General features: G+C 51.5%; 1 protein-coding gene across 2 annotated transcripts in view; it reads right to left on the bottom strand.

The window, feature by feature from the left end:
- The window catches only part of ZNF469 (zinc finger protein 469), a 288356-nt gene that overhangs the window by 153250 nt on the left and 113049 nt on the right, over positions 1-22057 (bottom strand). For both annotated transcript variants that reach the window (XR_001594964.2, XM_016129457.2), the window contains exon 3: positions 16363-16629. The gene's annotated coding sequence lies outside the window, so the exon portion shown is untranslated. The remainder of the gene's footprint in view (positions 1-16362; positions 16630-22057) is intronic.

Below are 22057 nucleotides of genomic sequence, written 5' to 3'. Positions count from 1 at the left end.
GGCAAAATTGGGGTTATGCATGTGAACCAGGTAGAACTCCTAGCCCTGGACTGCTGCTCTCAGTCCACCATGAGAAGTGGAGAAGAAATGGATGGGGCCTTCAGGGGCCAAGGGCCCGGGCTGATGGCTGGAGGGTGGATGTTCTGTGAGCACTAGCTGACCCTTCAGTGTCTGGCGTTCCTTGCACAGAGGCTAGACAGGCGCTTCCTAGCTGCTTTTACTGGGTGAGCCAAAGCAACCATTCTGGCTGCAGTCCAGGCTGGAGGATGTCCAGGTGTTGTGTGGTTACTCCAGCCCCGGGCCCTGTGGTCTGGACAGGCTACCATTGTCACCAGGGCACACGGTAGTCATCCTTTCTCCCTGCTCTTTGTTTTGAAGGCTGTGGTAGGATGGAGAATTCCCAGAGCAGCTCTGATCCAGAATAAACAAGCCTTGCCTGCCTCGATGCTCTGCAGAAAGGGCCTAAAAATAGGCAGGGAGGCTTGACTCATGGAGGAGACACTTGGGGACACCCCCTTCAGGGCTGACTTGTTTGGGCTTGTGGAGGATGAGGAAGGTGACTGTCACACGGTGACTCATCTGGGAACTCTCAGAGATGACCATTGCCCATCGACCTTCGATTGCTCCGGGGCAGCTGACCTTCCAGCCTCAGCATGGACACGTCACCAGGACCCACAGAGAAAATGACAACAGGGAGCCGTGGGAGAACAGGATCCAGGATGGGAGAGGCCAGGGGCTGACACATCTTCTCTCCCACTCTTCTGGACTGTGAGAAATGGTCCTGCCTCTGCAGCCTGTAGAGACTGGTTGTGGTCTCCCCACTATACAATCATCCTCACATCCTGAGGCTCTCACTTGTGTCTGCCCTGAGTTCTCTGTGTTGTGCACCCATGGCAATGCCTCTGCTGATCCCAGAAGAATGTCCTCATCAGGAAGGATGGTGGTGCCCTCAGAATATACCCCTCTCCTTTTCTCCCCTTGTAGCAGCAGGACTTTCAAAGAAGCTGTCAGTATCACACAAAGACCAAATGCCTGGGACTGGACAGGAGTCTAGTCTTCTGTTCAGTCCTTGGATTGTTTCATGAGCTTCCCTTTAGCAGTAATGTATTGGTAGCGTATCTCTTATCACTAGCAGTAAATCCCAGGTCTCCTGGGGACAGTCAGTTTCTCTGTTTATTTTTTTTCCCCCCATATCATGGGCTTTCTGAGCCATATCACTAGGCAGATAACTTGGCCTGGTTTTCAGAGTTAGGTAACTGCTTTATGCTCATCTGTCCATCCATCCATCCAAAAAAACACGTACAAAGCAGCTGCTCTGCACCACTCCCTACCTGCACTGGGAGCACGGGGATGAATGAGATGCTCCATTCCCTGTGCTCACCTGGGAACACATGCTGGATGAGATGAGCCTCTCTCCTTGAGAAGTGCTGTCTTCGGGTGGCCCATTAGCAACTGCATACCAGGGGACAAGTGCCAAGTGTGAACACAACTGACAGGCACCCATTCTGGCTGGAGGGACTGAGGGGAACTTGCAGAAGGGGTTGTGTATGTCTTACATCCCAACTGAGGTCACAGGCCACTTGCAGACAGGGCCTGAATTCTGTCTGTGTGAGCGCAGGACTGCTCGGCAGGACCGGCATGAATGAATGGACAGGCTCACAAATGAACATTCGCAGGCTGTGAACAGACCTGCCCAGCACCAGTGTCCATGGCTCCAACAGGGACGGCTTCAAGTGGGTGCCCTGGGACAGAGCTTCCATGCGGAGCCGGTGAGTCAGCTGCTGGCCAAGGACACTTCACTCTTTTTCCAGCCTCTGAGAGCCACCTCCTGACATCTTGCGCCATTATAAGCAGTGACTTAAGCATCTGGAGTGAGGATACAGGGGAATGCAGACAGCCAGGGCCTCTGGGGCAGGGCAGCAGAGCTGGGAGCAGGATGGTAAACATTCCCAGTAAGAGTCTCCCCACGGGGGGCTCAGCGAGTGAGTCAAATGGCTTTTGTTCTTTTTTGTTTTTGCTCATTCCATAAAGGATTTCACTTGACTCATGATTTCCCAACCAGCTCCTTCTGCAGCTTAAGAAAGCAAGAGTGAATAATTGCTCTGGGTTTTTGCTTCTTGGGTTTTTTCCCTTCATTACAGGAATGTGTAAACACCCCGGGGTTTTTGAAGACAGGCTGCCAAACCTCTTGTGTGAGAGACTCCTTGCGCTTTCGGGCAATGGCTGGCATCCTTGCTGGGGGAATGAGGCCGACCCTTCTGGTGAGGTCCGACAGTTACCAAGCTGTTGAGGACCTGGTCTGGGAAAGCAGCCATGACCATGCTAGAACTTCTTGTCCATCTGTCATGGGCTGAATCATGTCTCCTTCAAATGCATATGTTGAAGTCCTAACCCCCATGACCTCAGAATGTGACTGTACTTGGAGAGGGAAATTTGGCCAGACACACACAGAGGAGAGGCCATATGATGATGCAGGCAGAGGTTGGGATAATTCGGCTACAAGCCCAAGAATGCCTGCAGCCCCAGGAGCAGGAAGAGGCAGGAAGGATCCTCTCTCGGAGCCTCTGGAGGGACCGCGGCCCTGCCCACACCTTGATCTCAGACTTCTGGCCTCCAGAACTGGGAGAGAACAGATTTTGGTTTTTGAGCCCCTTGTTTGTGGTAATTTGTTATGGCAGCTACAGGAAACTAATAAAGGGTTGTACAATTCTTTGTTGCGGAGGCCAACCTGGGCACTGTGGGATACTGAGCAGCATCCCTGTCCTCCACCCACTAGAGGCCAGAAGCGCCCTAACCGCCCCCCCCCCACAAGCTGCGACAATAAAACATGTCTCCAGACACTGTGAAGTGTTCCCTAGGGGCACAAAGCCGACCCTGGTTGGGAACCTCTGGAGTAGAGAGGAAAGCTGCCTGGCTGCACATGGCCCTCCTTCAAGGCTCGGTCCAGCTTCACCTCCTCTGAGACTGGGCCCAGTCCTGGGAACCCCCCACCCTGCCCTTTGCCCCAGACTGTCTGCCTCTTCTCTGTGCTCTGCGTAGAGCCCGCTTATCCTAGGATGACGGTGGGGGTGGGTCTGGTGAAGCCTGTGCCCAGACTGAGCTCCCTGAGGTCAGACATCCTGTTCCCAGAACCATCAGAAGGGGCCTGCCCCTGGGGCCCCTGGCCACCTTTGTTTAATGGATGGGTCATTGCCACTGTGCTGACTCCCCATTTTTCATGTGGCCTGTAGGACACGGGGACTGGCAAGTCATGTCTGGCCCCAGTCTCATCTCCTTACTCTCCTTCCACTCTCACCCCTGACAACCCGTGCCAGCGTGTCTCAGGGGCCAGAGGCCTACCCGTATTACAATAGCCTGGGGTGCTCGCAAAGTGCTGTGCGTCCTGGGCCCCATCCCAGACACCCCAGTATGTCAGAGAAGTGACTCTGAATTTGCATTTCGACAAGCTCCCTGAGCATCCTTGTGCCCGTGGAAGCTGGAGCGGCACAGCCCAGGCACTGCCAGACTAAGCCACTCACATTTCCTGCACATATCCTGCTCCGGCCTTCTTCCTCTCTCTGCCAGTGAACTCCTACTCGATCTTCAAAACCCAGGTGAACATCACCTCTGAGGCTCTGCCAGGCACACACATTTGACTTGTACTCTATGCTAACACTTTGCCAACAGCTCCATTAAAGCTCTTACGCTCTGGTGTAGGGTGTCTGTGTGTGGCTTGAGTGTATAAGTGTGTGAATGTGTTGCATTTGTGTGTGACACTATGTGTACATGGGTGTATGTGTGTATTATGAATGAGTGTTAATGTCAGTGTATATATGCGACACTAAGAGTGTATGTGTGTGTGTGTGTGTGTGAATGTTGCATTTTGACTATGTACACGTGTCGGTGTGTCTGTGTGTCCTGCCTTCCTTGCACACAGTCTTCAGTTTATCTCCCCAGCCCCACAATCACCCCTACTCAATAGGCTGCAGCTCACTTCCTCCTGTCTTGTCAACGGCTGTGACAGGAACAGCCCCTCCCATCTCCTGTGAGTCCTACACTCCCAGGCATTTCTACAACATTGAGTCACCCTCAGTCCTCTCCTCCACGGCCTCCCTGCCTCTCCCCGCAGTCTCATCTCCCAGCAGTGTCCTGGTGGCTTTGCTCTGATCCCTCGCTGAGACCTCTTAACCTTCCTCAGGGAGGAGGGAGCTCAGTCTGCAGGCCCAGGACTCAGGTCCCTTACCCGCCTGCCTCCCAGAGGAGACATGAGAGCAGACCGGGCCCCTGTTCGGTCACTTATGTGCCATCATGTGTGCTCCTTGCCACCTCCTCTCCACCTCTCCACCTCTGTCACCCCAGCTCCAAGTCTGCAGGTGGAGAGCCCGTTCAGTGTTGTGGCAGGACATGGCGGGACATGAGTCACTGTATTAGGAAGATGGCTGGAGACCTGGCGCTCCCTCTCCCTGCCCTTGGTGCTTGAACATGTACTTGCCATAAATCTCAGGCTGCTGGTGTGTAACAGAGAAATAATCATCATAACAGGACAGTCCCCTTTCAAGCTGTGTCCCCCACCATCACCTGGGACCTGATGGAGGTGTCTGGGCCCATTCTCCTGAGCCTCCCAGGTCATAAATGCACTTCTCATCAAGCAACAAAAGCACCTTAAACCCACACCACTGCTCTAGAATGAATGGAGATTCACCGATTGAGTGAGCGTGTGTGCTGACGTGTGGTGTACAGACATGTATGTGAGCAGATGAGCGCGTGTGAGGCATGTGTGAGCAGACGTGCCTGTGAGAGTATATGTGACATGTGCATGAGGAAAGCACCTGTGTGAGATGTGTACAGATATGTGCACGAGCACACCCGTGTGAGATGTGTAGATGTATGTGAGCAGACGTGCACGTGAGCAGCTGTCCCGGGTCCTTGGAGGTGCTGGTGCAGGCCAGAGTCTGCAGGAGGAGAGGGTTCGCATCAGCCTCTGGGGTGGATCTGAAGGTGGGCTGGTGCATCTCCCACTCCTACACCACTGAGAGGGTTAGTAGCTTTAGCTTGGACATACTGAGGGTTCCTGGTGAAAGCTGGGGCGGGGTCAAGGGCTGGGGAATTCAGGGAGCTTTTCACACCAAAAGTGCCTTCTCTTTAAAATAGCCTCGGAACCAGCTAGAGGGAGCCACGTGGCCACAGACAACAGCTGGTTATGTGCCCCGGTATGTCCCCAAGCCCCATTTCAACAAGCGGGGCTCCTTGCCTCCTCCTCATGGCTCTGGAGTCTTCAGAGACCCCTCTGAGCTGCTCCACGTTTCACGTGGCCCATTCCCACTCTCTGTCTGTTCTGATGGATGCGTCTACATCCCCACGGAGCCCGGGTTCCTGCTCCGTGCTGTTTATCACCACATTCCCCTTTCGGTCCTGTCATGCAGCGGTGTGTAATGGATGTCGAGGCTGAGTTGTCGGCATGTGTGCAACATCTGACCTGCATAGGGAAGCCAGTACCCCCACCCCTGCTACTGCCGGCTGCTAGCTATTACCCTCCTTCTGCACCTCTGCCCCTGTCTCTCTCCCTCCCTTCCAATTCCCCCAATCTGTCCTCTCTCACCCCCTCTCCTTTCCTCCCTTTCCCTTATCATTACACAGTTATTAGAGGAATGACTTGAATCTGTCCTAATGTTCCTCAAGAGAGTCATTTCTAAATGTCAGGAATAGAAATGATTGGGAACAGATTACTTGCAATGCCTCCCTCAGCAAATTGGGATAGGCTGGGGCAGACCAGGCACTGAAAATCATTCCCTATACCACCACGGGCAGCCGATGTCACCGCTCGGGCCTGGCAGTGCGTGGGCCTTTGGCTCTACTCTGCATGGGGCGCAGACAGCTCTGAGGATGGGGCAGAAGACCCCGCTCTAGGACAGGCGCTTCCTCCCAGCCTGTCCAGCTGACCTGCCTTTTCTATACCAGGGCATCCTAATACCTGCCCACTGACAACTTCAATTCTGAAATGACTTAAAGGTGGGAGTATGCTGAGCCTGCAAGGGGCCACGGTAAACACATGGAAATTCACAAGCAGACCCAGCTCAGACATCAGCCATCATTTCACACATTCCAAGTCTTATCTAAAGGCAAAGCAGTGTATAAGAGAATCCAAAAGTTCCCTGGTTGCTTTTTTCTCACAAGTCAATGTTAAAAACATAAAGAATCCTCTCTTCTTTTTAACCGCATAAGAAAAAATGAAATCGACTTAACTACTTTTCAATTTTTTCCTGGCCTACTCCACCAACTCACAATTCTGGATTGTTAAATAAACAAAAACCACGAGGACCAATAGGAAAAGCCCCAAGAGCATGGAGTACCCGATGGCAGAGCCATGAGTGTGACCACACTTCCCTCTCCTGTACCAGAGCAGACATGTCTAATCTACCACAGAGCGTGAACCCTGCCCTGTAGGCAGCCATTACCAATCAATCCTAGCCCACTTGTCAGATGAAACCTGTCACTCATCCTTCATTTGATGCCAAAGATAATCAGAAAGGGGAGGTGAATCAGTGAAGTTGGACCTGTGCCCAACAGAAAGTGATGTCCCCAGGAGGACTGGTCCCCGGGCTGTAGAAGACTAAACAGGAACCTTCAGCTGCTTGTTCTTTGCTCAATGATTCTGCTACAAAGCAGAGCATTTTGCTTTTCTCAACAAAGGACAATGAACTTTTAGAGGCTCTGATGGGTGAGAAACAGTGAAGGCTGCTTTAATTTTGCCCCCTATTTCTAGAGAAGATTGGGATCTAAATGGTTTTAAGGGGACCAATAGGAAAATGTAGACTTTACTCAACTACTCCTTGGTCCTGGATTATTCTCAGATAGGTATTTTAAAGAGTTTAAATTAAGTGGTGATTTACAAACCTCAGTCTCCAATCCCAAGAGATCTGAAGAGAGGCTTTGAGCTGCCTGCGATAGGCTTAGACAAACTGGCGACTGTTTAGGGTCTGCCCTTCCCCTCGATGTCCTCTTCCTGCGACCCTTACCCCCGCCCCTCACCACCACGAATGCCACTTGTGTGGCTCTCCATCCCTCCACGGGGACGTAAGGGCCAATTCCTCTCTCCCTTCTCAGTCAGGATCTGTCTTCTCTTCTATTCCCCACCATCCAGTTCAACAAATATTGATGAAGCAGCTGCCACATCTCTCAGTGGGTGCTGCTGGGTATCTGGACACAAATAGGCTGGAATTACTTCCTCTGGGAACTCACATCCTGGTGTGGGCCACAGAGAGGCAAACAGATGAGGATTAGAAGATGGCTTCACTCCAAAATTTCAAAACCTGGAAGAACCAAGATGTCCTTCAGTAGGTGAGCAGATAAATAAACTGTGGTCAATCCAGACAGTGGAATGCTATTTGCACTAAAAGGAAATAACTACCAAGCCATGACAAAACACGGAAGAACCTTAAATGCATATTACTAAGTGAAAGGCGCCAGCCTGAAAAGGCCACACACTTGTATGATGCCAACTCTATGACATTCTGGAAAACACAACACTATCGAGACAGTAAAAAGATCAGTGGTTTCCGGGGCTTGAGGGAGGACGGGGATGAATTGGTGGCACTCAGAGGATTCATAGGGCAGTGAAACTACTCCGTATGATACCATAATGGTGGGTCCATGTCATGATACATTTGCCAAACCCATAAAATGAACCACACCAAGAGAGAGCCCTAATGTAAACTCTGGCCTCTAGTTAATAATGTACCAATGCTGGCTCATCGATTGGAAAAGTTGCACCCACACTAACACAAGATTTTAATAACAGAGGAAACGGGGTGGGAGAGTGGAGAAGGGGAGAGGAAAGAGAGTTCATGGTAACTCTCTGTACTTCCTGCTCAGTTTTCTGAAAACCTGAAACTGCTCTGAAAGTCTATTATGTGAGGGAAAAAAAACGAGAGGGATGGTTGTTTGTGCCACTGTCTACTAACCTTGTAAGTCCCAGCGGGGGAACAATGGTTTGATGTCTTTCTCTTCTGAGATACTGAGTTCATTTGAAATGTTGATTTTCAAAATGCTAACTCAGGAGGCAGAGATTTAAGGTAGTACGGAGCATCTTCTGGAGGTTTCATCGCCCTTTTTACTGACCCCTCCCCGCCCCCTCGACCCCCCCCCCCCGATACAGATGAAGGGAAAATTATGTTGGAGTCCGATACAGCTGGATTCAAACCTAGCTTTGCAGTCTGCTCTGGGGAAGGCAGATGATACCCTTGGAAGAACCAGGAGATGCGAAGGCTCCAACTCAAGCCTGGGTGAGGGAGTGGCATCGAGGAGGGAGGCAGGCTGGGGCGGGCCGATGTTCCCAGTTCTGGGCTCTAGCATGTGTTTTGGAGGTGGGGGTGACAACTGACATGAGGGCGTCTGTGAAAAAAGAGGGAACTGGAGATGCGAGGCGCTGTTCTGAAGCCAGTCTCGCCAGGACACGACTCAAAGACACGAGTCGTTAAAACGGAAAGCAATGAGACGCACACTCCAAATTCTACGGCCAGGGAGGGGTGTGTAGAGACGGCAAGGAACCGAGGAGTGACTCCTGGGACTTAAACATTACTAGGAAGGGCCGGCCGCATCATCCGTGGTGCAGAATGAACACGTGGGGCCCTTTGCCAACAATTGCTGAGAATTCTAAGACGGCGCAGCGGAGTTTGACCAGGCTCGGGCCCTCGCGTCGCCCGCCCATGCGGCCACGAGGCCCGTGCTCTTGGGGAACCTGAGACTTTGGCTGATGTTTCTTTCCTTTCCCAGTGTCCTGAGCAAATGGCAGATACGTTTTCAAATGGACACTGCGGCTGCTGGGAGGGAGGAGAGAGGAAGGGCCGGTACGAGGCCTTAGCTCAGCCTTCCCCACATCGGCCATTCTGTAAACCCTTCACTAACGATCCGGAGCCCAGGAAAAGTGCAGGGAGTGGAAAGTACCACAACTTCTGCCTAAATTTCTGTTTTGTTTTATTTTTTTTTTAACCTTCTTTGTGAGTCAGCCTGGGATAAATCTGCACGCTGTCCAGATCATCCCAGCCTTTATCTGATGGGAATGAAGCTTTGCTGACAGCCACGTGGGGATCGGGAGGGCTTCGGGACGTGGGGAGATAAACTCCACGTTCCGTCGCGGGCAGAGGGCTGCTCTCCCTCCCTTGGAAAACAACCACTGACTAACCCAACCACAGCCATCCATCTGCGAGGGGCGCTTTAGTCCAGTCTCCCCAGATGGCGAGGGCTCCTTGGAGGCTGTTATGCCCCAGAAGAGACGGCTGACCCAGGCGGCCCTCGGGCACCCTTGGTGGGAGCTGAGCCCTTCCTCAGCATGCTTCCTTTGCACCTCTGAGGAAAAGGCTTCCCTGCCCCCAAGGCACAATATTGCTTGGCTCCTGGGCAGCTTGGTTCTGTGGGATGTTAAACCCCAGCACATCCGTAATATTAGAGTTGATGGCTCTGAAATTCTGTGGCTCACTTGAGAGAGAAGCTGAGGTCATCGTCATCTGAATGCTAACTTCTCCTCGGGGGCCTCATTAGAAATCTGTAGTGATATCAGAAGGTCACAGAGGTTCCCTTACATCACTGACCACTTTGGTAGGTGTCCTGGAGACTCTGCAGCCTTTTGGTTCCCCAGCGTTTCTTCCTCTAGGTTCAGAAGTACACGGCCCCCTCAGATGAACCAGCCCCCACCAAAGCCAGTGAGCTCACTCAGATAAAGATAATTTCATATTTTGGAAAAGCACTTAAACAGCAAAAGTTCCTGGGGAAACCACTTATGGAAAACCCACTTACAAACAGGCCAAATCCCCAAACAGAGGCTCAAAATTATGGAGGTTCGTGTGGTGCTGGTTGAGGGGCAAGAGAACAGGGCGAGAAGGCAGAAGGCACCCCAACACACAGACCACAGCGGCAGGCCCCTTGCCGTGCGAACGAGCACACCAGGCTCTCGCTGGCTCCTGTCCCGTCTCCTCGCCGGGGACGGTCGCTGGCACTGACATGCCAAGGCTGTTTTGTCTCTGAGCATCTCAGCAGATTTAGACGGCTTTCTTCTCAGGAGAAGGTGGGCCAATCAAACGCTCCAATTTAGGCTATTTCATGCCTCTGCCAGGTGAAAATTTTTTTGAAACTTAATCAAACTCTCATCAAAACCAAACTCTTTCAAGTCACTTGTCACTGAGGAGAACAACTGCTACACATTTGGATGCCTGTGTGCACGGGCCCTTCCCTCCCGTGGAAATCTCCAGAGCAAGGCATTTAGTGTCTTCTCACCAGTGCATAGGGCCCATCCAAGGTGGCCGCTACCAAGCTTCCAAAAGAGGCTCCTAGGCTACCCCACGGGACGGTGCAAACCCCGGGCTCCAAGTGGACTAGGCCAGCCTAGCTTCATACTCTGGGCCGCGGGAAGAGAAGAAAAGGGAGTTAACAGACCATCGTGCACTGTGGGGTCGCCCGACAAGGTCACGGTGTTTCTCCCAAGCCATGTGATGAAAACAGAAGCAGAAGTCAGGCTATAAGTACAAAGAGTTGGAAGGAGCCACTCTGTAGGCTGCTGCAGGCAGAGAAAGACGCTCACCTGGCTGTAGCACCAGGTGCTCTTGCCCATTTGTCATGGGGCTTATGGGTCTTTTCTAGCTGTGCCGACTCATGTCCCCTAGGCTGGAAGCCTCCTCCTTGGATGGAAGGACTGCAGACTGAGCGAGCTATGCAGCTGGACAGGAGAGCGGGTTGTGGACAAGGGCAGCCGTGAACCAGCTGGCCTGCACTTGGCTGGGCAGTGGCCACTCTGGCCTGCTCTGCTGCCAGACCAAGAGCCTCGTCCACCCCCTACTCCTGGCTGCCACTAATCTAAGAAGGGCTTGGGCATAGAGCCCGGGGAAGCAGCTCTCTATGTCCAGTGCTCACGGGGATCCAGAGGAAGAGACACGTTGGCCTTGCTCAAGAATGTGTCAGTTGCATTATGGGTAACTTTGCCACAGGTGCCTGACCCATCTGCCAAGAAGAGCATTCTCACGAGTCGACACAAACCACTGAAGTGGTTTTTCTGCAAATAGCTGACGGCACCTCTGGACAGGCTCTTTCCAGCCGCTTCCAGATTTCAGCTGGAAGTGCGAAGACGGTTCTGCTGTCCTCGCCTCCCTGAAATCTCAGGGCAAGAGCAGTACGTGGAGTTAGAAACCCAAATGCCAGTTCCACTGTGAAGGAAATTTAGAAGCACCCGGAACTTGGAAACACAGGATATGAGGAGCCCCTTCCAAATGGAGGGCAGAGTGGGACAGGAAATGGAAAAGACCCTGAGAAAGGCGCCTAGTACTTCAGATTCCACACTCCACCAATACAGCCCAGAGTTCCCCAAAGCAAAGTGTGCCCCTAAGGGAAGGGCCAAGCGCCCCTGGCAGTCCTCTCAGGGACCTACTGGAGACAGCGGTTCTGAGATGTGTGGGTGGCTGGATGGTCACTGGACCCCTTGGGCACACAGAATAGCAAGAAGCACACAGATGCCATTGCTGCAGGAAGCAGTGTGTAGGGGAGGCGGGGGGAAGAGAGGCTGAAGCTGCATCACACATTCCTCAGGGGCGTGCGCACGCACACACTCGGCTGTATGCTCTGCACTCGCTCATGCATGCGCTCACACCGCACATACACACGCTCATCCGTACACTTAGAGATGCTCATGCACACCCCACATGCTTACACACACACATGCTTTCACTCATGCACACACACTGACGCTCTCTCAGGCACAAATTTTGTATCACAAGGAGCCGCACCCTGGACTCGGGAGAGCTCCTACCAGCCCAGTGCCTGTCCAACTGAGTTCAGCCGGGACCAGCAGCACGGGAACACACCAGACGCCCACAGCACATGCCGGCTGACTCATCTGGTGAGCTGATGTCCACGTGAACACCCTCCGTGTCTGATCCTGCTGGACGTGCGGCCTCACCTCAGCTCATGGCTCGTCACGGGATTAAAAACAAACTGCCTCCAACGCTCCCTGCTTCCTTTCCCACCGACCACAGCGAATCACGTCTCTCACTCTACGTCCATGGAAGCAGGGCAGTTCCCGCCACCGCGACTTTCCAGACATCGGACAGGATGGTGGTCTCGGGTAAGCTGGGAACGCGGGGCAAACACACTGCTCAGTCAAGGCCTTTAGCAGACTCCCTCAAGTATTTCTTCTTGAGGAAAAATATTGGAAAATTGGTGAAAATATTTACACTGATTTTATCTCTTTATCCTGGTTTGACTTTTTATTTTCCTTTTGGTTGATTCGTTTCAGTGAGATGCAAAATAAATCCATTTATGTTTGAGGTCTCGGAAAAGACTGAAATCCTCGGAGAAACGCTGTTTGTTGAACACCGACCGTACAGATGGTTCATCTCTCAGGTAGATGAGATCGGCCCACGTGCTGATCTGCCCCCAGATGGGAGCGCCAGCCCCAGCCCCAGCACACCAGGACCTGTTGCCAAACTTTTGTGTCTAGCACTAAAAATAAAGCCCATTTATGATATCTGACCCAGCCAAGCCTCCCGAGGGCTGTGTAAAAAGTTTTTTCCAGATCAATCCCAGCTATTAAAACGATTCATAATAATAAAAAAAAAAATTCTGAAAGTAAATACACCGAAACATGAATAATAGTTGTTGGGTGTCTTCTTGCGTTTTCATTTACTTTTCTGTTTTCCAGATTCTTAATGAGAATGTGTTACCCAAAACAGAAGTTGCAGGTTTCAAAAGTTCAGAGTCAGCCTCCAAAATCTGCTACAAAAACGTCTACTCCCAGAGATCACTTTCCTGCTTGAACTAACCCAGAGCAGAGTGAGAATCAATGGTCGCTGAGCCCACGCCCACCCGGGAGATCCTGTGAGGCAGGCACTGCGATCCGCATTATCACGAGAAAGATGGAAGACGAAGCCTAAAGTCACTGTTCCCAAGGCAGCTTATATGCATGCCCTGCCCCAAGCTGCAGAGTGATGCTGCGACCAGCCTGGGACCACCAGGGCCACCTGCCCTGGAGAGGCAGGAAGGACCCTCCCCAGAGATGCTGAGAGGAGCCGCCCGTATGGACACCTTGATTTCAGATCTCTGCCTCCGGAACTTTGAGAGAAGTTTATGAGTCTTTGTTAGGGCGGCCCCAGGACACTAACATGCTCTCAATCTTATTGCTGTCTGGTGATAATGTGGTTAGGGTTAGAGATGACAATCTAGAGTCAGGGAGGGAATTAAGAGTGGGATACTGGGACCTGTGTTGCCACCTAGGCCAGGTGCAGGGGAGATAGAGAGATGGGGGAGAGCCCAGAGGTCAGGCACAGCACTGAGGCCACAGATTCCTCCCTTCCGCTCTCTCTCCACTAATGTGCACAGAACTCCAGCTGTGTGTGAGGCATGGTCCCTGGTCCTGGGAGTAAACAAGACAAGCCTGGTTCCTATCTTTACGGATCCTCAAGGTCAGCAAGTGGGTTTCAGAAACATCTACAACAAGATCTTGCTGCCATGATCTGAGTGCCATTGCAAAGTGTGGGGGCTCCAGAGAGGAGGAAGGTGAGGGCATTTGGGGATGGGTGGGTAAGAGAATTCCTTTCCGGAGTTTTCTGTGGAGGACTGGAATTTCAACTTGCAACCCTTAGTGTAACTATTTTCCAAATGTCCTTTGCTTTGAAATCCACACTTCTGAACTCGAAGGCGAAGTGAGCGGGCATAGGAGATGAGACTGTGAAGCGACCAAAGGGCAGAAGAAAGGGGAGTCAACACGAAGAAAGCACGGGGCGGGGTGCGAGGGGCCGTTCCTGCCGCCTCCTGCGCTTTGCGAGCGTCCCACACGGCGGGCACTCGGTGGGCACTTAGGGCCCGAAAGCACTGTCGCATGAGTGTCCCGGGGCTGTGTCACCGAGCCCCACAGACGGAGCCCTGGAACAGCAGAAATCCACTCTCCCACAGCTCTGGAGGCAGAAGTGCAAGGTCAAGTTACTGAAAGGGCCGGCTCCTTCCAGAGATCCTGAGGGACAAACTCTTTCTGTGTCTCCCAACTTCTGGTGGCTCCCAGAGATCCTTGGTTGATAGACGTGTCACCCCCAACCTCCGCCTTGTCGATACACAGCCTCTCCCTGGGTATCTCTTCTCCTCGTCTTATGAGGACCCCATTCTAATGACCTCATCTTAACTTGATCACACCTGCAAAGGCTCTATTTCCGAACAAGTCATATCCATAGGTACAGGGGTTTTAGAACTGAGCATGTCCTTTGGAGGACAGAGTTCAACCCACAACAACTGTCCAAAAAGAGTCAGGACTTTGAAGAGGTGGAAGATATTTAGAACTCTCACCACGCACACAGGAAAAACCTCTTGGCATGGCTTCATGGGTGACCATGGTTACAAGCCCCATAGAAATGTCACAGCAGGCACATTGCAGCCCCAGCCTTCCCATCACCAGGTGCTGGGGAGGGAACCCCCGAGTGTGGGGAGCACCAGGCCAGTCTAGCCACCAGGTCTGGCTGCCAGAGCCCAGCAAACGTTTCAGGGAGGGCACAGCTGCCCCTTCTTCACTCAGTTATACTTATCTCCCCCTCAAAATGCAAAAGTCCCTGCTTGCAGCTGGTCCCTGACCCATCCCTGCCCAGTGTGTCCCTTCTTTCCATTAAAAGGGGCCCCTTTATCTAAACCCTCCTGGAAGTGCTCCACATGATAGAAGATTTTAGGATAAGGGTAGAGGATGTATCTCCAGTTTAACCCTCTGGGAAATCTGAATTGAGAAACTGCGGGCGTTCAGCAGGGGTTCAGATGCAAACACTCGCCGGGGTGCCATCAAAGGTGATTTAAAAATATTGGAGGAAACTCAAAGAAGTCTGGGCAAGGGGCCTGAGGAAGCCAGCAGGGAGCACGGGCGGAGGCCAGGGAGTGGGGATGAAGTGCTCCTGTTTGGATGCAGAGGCCCCAGGAGAGGGGATGAGTGGGGACGAGCGAGGGGACTTGGGGGTGGGGGGCGACAGCAGAGCAGGGGTGGCCACACGGCCTCTCCTCCCAGAGTGAGCACACGCCTTTCCTCTCCAGGCCAGAAGCAGGAGACGTGCCAGACGCATCTTGGAAAAAGAGCCAAAGGCCAAGAGCCCAGGTGCACACATGCGCATAACACTCAGGCACACAACACTCACGTACACAGTCACACGCACGCGCACAGAGCCACATACACACCTCCTCAGGCACTCTCTCACGCACACGGATACTAGTTACCCACACTCTCACCCCTGCTCACACACACATCCTCACACACTCACTCACACTCACATACACAGATGCCCTTCTCTGCCCTTCTCCCCCCACATCCCATCATTATGATTTTTCCATATAACGCTGCACATTTTTTCTGAAATGCTTCTTTTTTCCACCCTATGGCACAGCCACAGACCAAGATCTGGTGCTGTAACCAGATACACTTTGGGAATGGCCTGTGGACTGCATGTCCTTGACAGACAGGTTGTTCCAAGGAGCCGCGACTGGGGTGGGCTTTGCCCCGGAACTCCCTCCCTGCTCAGCCCCTCACTCAGCTGCTGCCCGGCATGTTGCACCCCCTCCTTTGCTCCATAGCACGGGGGAAGCAGGGCCAGCCATTTTTGTGTGTAAGGACTGCCTCCTCCTGAGTCTCTGAGCTTGGGAGGGGCAGCAGCCTGGCATCCTGCCTGGACCCCCAAGGTCAACCCACAAGTTGCTGCTGAGTGAATGAATGAATGAGGATGCCCCAGGGGACATTGATCCTCCCTCTGCCTCTGGCCTGGGGAGACACTCTTGGGGACCCTCCTGGGGAGACACTCCCCACTCCGCTTCTGAGGACTGAGGTTGAGCCAGGTGAGGCACCGCCATGACCCACAACTGACCTCATTGTCCCCGTGGTACCTCCAGCCTTGGGGGCACCAAGTTTGGTGAATGGGAGGAGAAGGGAAGACACAAAACAGGAGGAAGGAGGATAGGGATGAGCCTGGGAGGAAAGGAGCAATGACATGGCTGCTCTGCCATCACCTGGGGGGTTCCACCCCCCACAGGCAGCGACGTGAGGGACCTGACTGCAGCCCAGGTCGCCACTCGGGTCCTCTTGCTGTGTGGCCTTGTCCAGTCCCTCAACCTCTCTGAGCCCGTCTCTTCCTCATCACGAAAACAGAGCTACGTTTTTCTCCCTAGGCCAAGTCAGGACAATATGAACTCGTGTGAGAAGTGCCCTGTCTAAGCCACAGACAGGGCACAGACATACTAGTGTCCCCAAGCCATGTTTGCAGGTGTGTGCAGGTGACATGAACTGGACAGCAGGAGTCCTTCAATGAATGAGTATCACACACCTGAGACCCGATTCGCCTGGCATCAGTGCCGGTCGGAACGTCAAGACAGGAAGAAGCGACTCACCGCTGTGGCGTCACACGGTCCCCACGTCCGGACTCCGTCCACGTGGCTTGCCAGTGCTCGGCCCTGATGCTGCGGTCTCAGGGTCAGGAAAGGGCATCCTGTGTCTCAGGGGAGGGACGACCTGGCCTGGGCGCGCAGGGTGGCATCGCCGGGCCATCACTTCACCATGTGGCCCGCGTGTGGCAGGAGTTTGGTCCTTCCAACGCCCTCCTCAGTGTCCGGAGGATGGGCTTGTTCTCCAGAAGCAACTCGGCTCCCTTCTGACACCTGCGTGAAGAGGCAGCAGCTTCTTTAGTTTTATTTTACTTTGTTTCGGACATAGAAAAATAAACATTACTCTTGCCAGTTGAAAGATAATGATCTCATTACAAAAGATCAGGGAAATCCGGAAAACAATAAAAATGCCCAAATCATCATCCATCTGTCACTTTGTCATTTTTTCATTCATTCGACAAACATTCCCTGGGCCCTGTGGATGGGGTTGCGTGGAGCTCCGGGTTGTGTCACAAGAAGACTGATGAGGTGCGCAGAGAATAGAGGAGACACAGGATTGGAAGCAAATCTTTTTTTTAGTCTTCGCCCAGGGTATTGCTCACTTATTCACTCAGCAAACACATACCGTCTCCCCTGTGCCGAGGGCCACTCTGAGCACCACAACTGTAGCACTGTACCCATGGATACATCCTTCTTTAAATTCTTCACTTGACACTTTGTTGGGAGATTTTCTCCATGTTTCAAATCCATTTCTCAGCATAGTCTTTGGGCTGCATAACATCCAGCGGACCCCCCACCATTAGCGAACACTGAGGGTGTTCCCATCCTTCCCTGTTACAAAGAGCGCTGCTGTGAACATCTTTGTGCTTTTACTTGTATGTGTAAGGCTTTATGCAACTGGCTTCAACTCCCCTTCACCAATCAGTACAATTACCTCAGGAGTGGCACTGAAATGTCAGGTGCTATACAGAAAGCTTGGTGCCTCATAAAAGAAGCCTTTGGTTCAGGCTGCAGGCTATTAGTTGATTAGGCTGGAAGTCGACTGAGAGACTTTGCAACCAGTGTGGAAGAAAAAGGAGAAGAAATAGAATAGATCATATGTCTGCGTGTCACACAAAGTAAGGATTAGTATTGTATGAGATCGTGTTCCACCCGTGGATGTGACGGTGTGCATGTGTTTAGGATCAAGACGAAAAACGTATTCCTTGTTGTGGATCTCAGTCAGAAAAGTTCGAGGGCTCCGGGGAAGATGGCAGACTAGGTAAAAGGCAGGATTCGCCTCCTCCAAGGTCCATATTGAAATCACAACCAAATTATAAAATAATCAACGTGGAGAATCACCTGAAGTCCAGTTGATCATAACACATACATCGGATAATATTAAGGAGTCACATCGAAGCCAGTAGGAGGCGCAAAATTACGAACCGGGCTGGACCCGCACCCACGAGTGGTGGAGGGTCACCGAGAGGGAGAGCGAGCCGGCAGAGGCTCCCCTGAAGGAGAGGGGAGTCCTGGCCTCATTCAGGGGCTCCCCAGCCCAGGGTCCCTGACCAGGGAAGAGGAATTTCCAGTAACTCTGACTGTAAAAACCAGAGGGGATTCTGGGCGTCTGGGTGAGAAGGAAGGAGACTGAAACCCTAGATGCCTCTTTGAAGGACTCACAGGCTCTCTCACCTGCAGACGCTCACCTGGGGCTCGCGCAAGATTCATACAAGGAAAGACTGCAGTACCTGGAGCCAGAACGAAGGTTGAACAGGCAGCCAGCCACCTTTGTGCCTTAGTCTCTGCCCCGCAACCGGGGCAACCTATACACCTGGCCAGCTTGACTGTGCAGACCCCTCCCACAGGGCCATTAGGAAGCTGCTAGTTTGAGGAGATCAGCCCTCCCTACCCAACCTACAGATTGCCTGGGGCTTTTGTTCCTGGATGGCTGCCCCGCCCTGCACCTATTCAGGGCCAAACATTCATAGCTGGCAGCCAGCGCTGTGAGCATGCATTTCAGAGACAGCTTCAGGCAGATCACTGCTGCCAGCATGAACTTGGGTGGAGCCTGAGGATCTGTGGGCCAGTCCCAGACAGCACCTGGTCTTGCTGTGATCTAAGATTTTCTTGGGAACGTGTGAACAGTCACCGAAGTTGCAGCAAGACCGAGGTTGTATTGATCTGATGGCCATTTTTTCCCTGAGACCCCACCCCACCTAACCCACAAATCGCCCCAGCTGGCCCATGGGCAGTCAACTGCCACTGCCCTGCCCTCACCCACCCCCCACCCCCACTCCCAATCCACATGGGCAATAAATTTTGGCTAGCACAGGCAGGGCACTGCAGGACAATCAGTTGCAGGCAGAACTCTGCTGCAATATTGTATCGGGAAATTGCAGAGGTCTGTGGGACCACCCCAGGTGGCAGCTGGTCTCACTGTAATCTGTGACTACAGTGGAACATCCAGGCACGGAAGTTGCAGCAAAACTGAGGCCATGATGGCCTGACGACCCTTGTCTCCCTGAGATCCCGCTTCACCCAAGCCATAAAGTGCCTGCAGCCCATTGACAGATGGCCTCCCCTGCCCTGCTTTTCTCTGGGGTTGTGCAGTCTGTGCAGGTGACAGACTTTGGCTAGTGTGGTTGCAGAAATGTTGCGAAATCAGACTGACGAGAAACCAAGCACCACTCAGAGAGTTGAAGAATTCAGGTTTATTACGTTGGCAGTCCCAGAAGACATAGTGCCCTGAAGATCTGGACCTAAAACTAAGGGGCAATTTTGCTTTTATATCTGTGCTGTTACAGTTGTCATGGGTCGATAGGTTGATTTGTCCTCAGACAGTTACAGACCATGGGGCTTGCTATGGGTTACACATGTGCACGGGAGTTGCTATGGCCTATGGGCAGTTACAGAGCATGAGATTTTTGAACAGGAATTTAGGTAATACGTCTGTTTCCAGAGAGAACAGTCTAAGGGCAGGGTGAGTCTTCAGCTGATCTTGAGATCACTCTGCCCTTCAGCCTATGCGGCAAGCATGTCTACAGAAGCAGAATAAAGAGCTCATTACAAGGTTAGCCATTTGAGTGGAAAATTCCTCTTCACGGTGAGCGCATTTCTGAGAAAATGGTTGTGGGTAGACCACTACTGCCTGTATGAACTGCAATATCTCTTGAGGGGATCACAGGGGTCTGTGGGACCACTCTAGACAGCAGCTTGTCTCCCAGTTATCTGTGACTACTGCAGGAATGTGCAGACATAGAAACTGCAGAAAACTGAGGCTGTTGTCCTGATGGTCCTTGACTCCGTGAGATCCTGCCCCATCCGATACACAAAGTGCCCACAGCACATTGATAGGCAGCTGCCCCTGCCCTGGGGAGGTGCATTCTGCTCAGTCAACAAATCTCAGCCAGCAAAGTGAGCAAAGTTCAGGGAATACAGTGACAGGATCGCTGCTGCTAGCACGAGACACAGTATCGCTTGGACAAATCTCAGGGGTTTTGTGGGCTCAACACAGATGACAGTAGGTCACGCAGTGATACCTGACTTTGGTGGGAGCCCGCAGTCCCAGAGCTAGCAGCAAGTCTGGTGCTGTGTAGGCCTCACAGCCCCATGCTTCACTAAGACAACACCCCAACTAACCCACAAATCACCTGTGGCAAGCCTGCTTCCAGGCAACCTGGTCTCATCCTGAGCTTTTTTTGGGTTACGAATTCAACAGCAACAACAGCACTCTGTTTGTGTGGTCCATGCAAAGCCTATTCACCCAGGAGAAGCATTTGGTGGCAGGACACAAACTCATACCATGAGCTCAGTAATTCTTAAATAGAGCTTGGGTGTTTGCAGGCCTGAGGTGGGCAGCAGCTGACCTTGCTATGATTGGAACCTTGTATAGAAACAGTGCTGATATGTAAGCTGACTTTTCAGTGGCAGGAGGAAATTTACTCAATAGATCTAGGATACTCTCAGGGTCCCTGCACCACCCAACATGCATGTCACCCAGAGGCTCTTCCAGTTTCAGAGACTTAGGGGCCACTGACAGGCACTGGTCCCTCTGCTAAACTGCCCTAGGTCAGGAACGGGGGATAATCGGACAGCTGCCTACAGTGTTGTCTCTTCCACTTACCTATAGATCCAGCATAGGCAACAACCATCTGTGGATCACTTTGTAGCTCCCACTAGGTAGCCCTGAGCAATCAAAGACAGCAACTGATCTTGGCTTACTGGGGATCCCCTCCCAAGGGGCCACAAAACCAGTGCACCTGAAGGCTGGCACCAGACCACAATAGAACAACTCCTGACTAGCCCTATTAGCGGTATACACAAAGGGTGATTATAACAAGTACACAAGCCTGCTAGGGCAAATCCCCTCAGTGTGGTCAGCCCCCACACAGCATCTCTTACCCTATGAGTGCAGCCAGTTCCCATAGTTAGTCGGTCTGAGCGTTAATCTCATCTACAGATGTACTAATACCAATAAAGGCTTAGCGACAACAGAAGATCACACACAACCCACACAAAGATCACGTCCAGAGCCCCCCCCCCCACACACACACAGAGGATCAGGGAGAGTGTGCCCCTGGGCCACAAAGGACACCTTCCACATAAAGCCATCTAGCCAAGGCTGAGAGGCAAAACAAATATTCCTAACACATAGAAACAAACACAGAGTGGCTAATGAAATGAGAAAACAAAGAAACATGCCACAAATGAAACAAGAGGAGAAAACTCCAGAAAATAAGCTCAATGAAATGGAGGCAAGCAACCTACCAGAGACAGAGTCCAAAATAATGGTTATAAGGATGCTCGATGAACTTAGGGGGAGAATGGACAAGTACAATGAGAACCTCAACAGAGAGATAGTAAGCATAAAAAAAGACATAGAAACCATAAAAAGAACCAGACAGAAATGAAGAATACAATAACTGAAATGAAGGATACATAGAAGGATTTAACAGTAGATTGGACAAAGCATAAGACTGAATCTAGTGAACTGGAAGACAAGGTAGCAGAATACACCCAATCAGAATAACAACAACGACAACAACAAAGGATTTTAAAAAAATGGGGATAATTTAAGAGACCTCTGGGACAACATGAAGTGCAACAATATCCAGATCATAGGAGTACCTGAAAGAGAAGAGAGAGAGCAAGAGACTGAGAATCTATTTGAAGAAATAATGGTAGAAAACTTCCCTAATTTGGCAAAGGAATTAGACATACAAGTTCGGTAAGCACAGAACCCCAAATAAGGGGAAGTCAAACAGACCAACACCAAGACACATTATAATTAAAATGCCAAAGGTCAAAGACAAAGAGATAATTTTAAAAGCAGCAAGAAAAAGGCAGCAAATTACTTACAAGGGTACCCCCATAAGAATATCTGCTAATTTTTCAGTGGAAACTTTGCAAACCAGAAGGGACTGGCAAGAAATATTCAAAGTTATGAAAAGCAAGAATCTACAACCACGAATATTCTACCCAGCAAGGCTTTCATTTAAAGTGGAAGGTGAGATAAAGAACTTTCCGAACAGGGAAAAGCTTAAGGAATTCATCACCTTCAAGCCAGTATTACAAGAAATGTTAAAAGGACTTCTGTAAAAAGAGAAGGGGTAAAAAGAAAAAAGAAAAAAGAAATATGAATAATAAAATGGCAATAACTATATACCTATTGGTAATCACTTTAAATGTAAATGGATTAAATGCTCCACTCAAAAGACCT

Source organism: Rousettus aegyptiacus, unplaced genomic scaffold (genome assembly GCF_014176215.1).
Source record: "Rousettus aegyptiacus isolate mRouAeg1 unplaced genomic scaffold, mRouAeg1.p scaffold_m13_p_14, whole genome shotgun sequence".
Classification (NCBI taxonomy): domain Eukaryota; kingdom Metazoa; phylum Chordata; class Mammalia; order Chiroptera; family Pteropodidae; genus Rousettus; species Rousettus aegyptiacus.
Note: the sequence above shows the minus strand (reverse complement) of the source record. Positions and strands in the feature narration are given on the sequence as shown.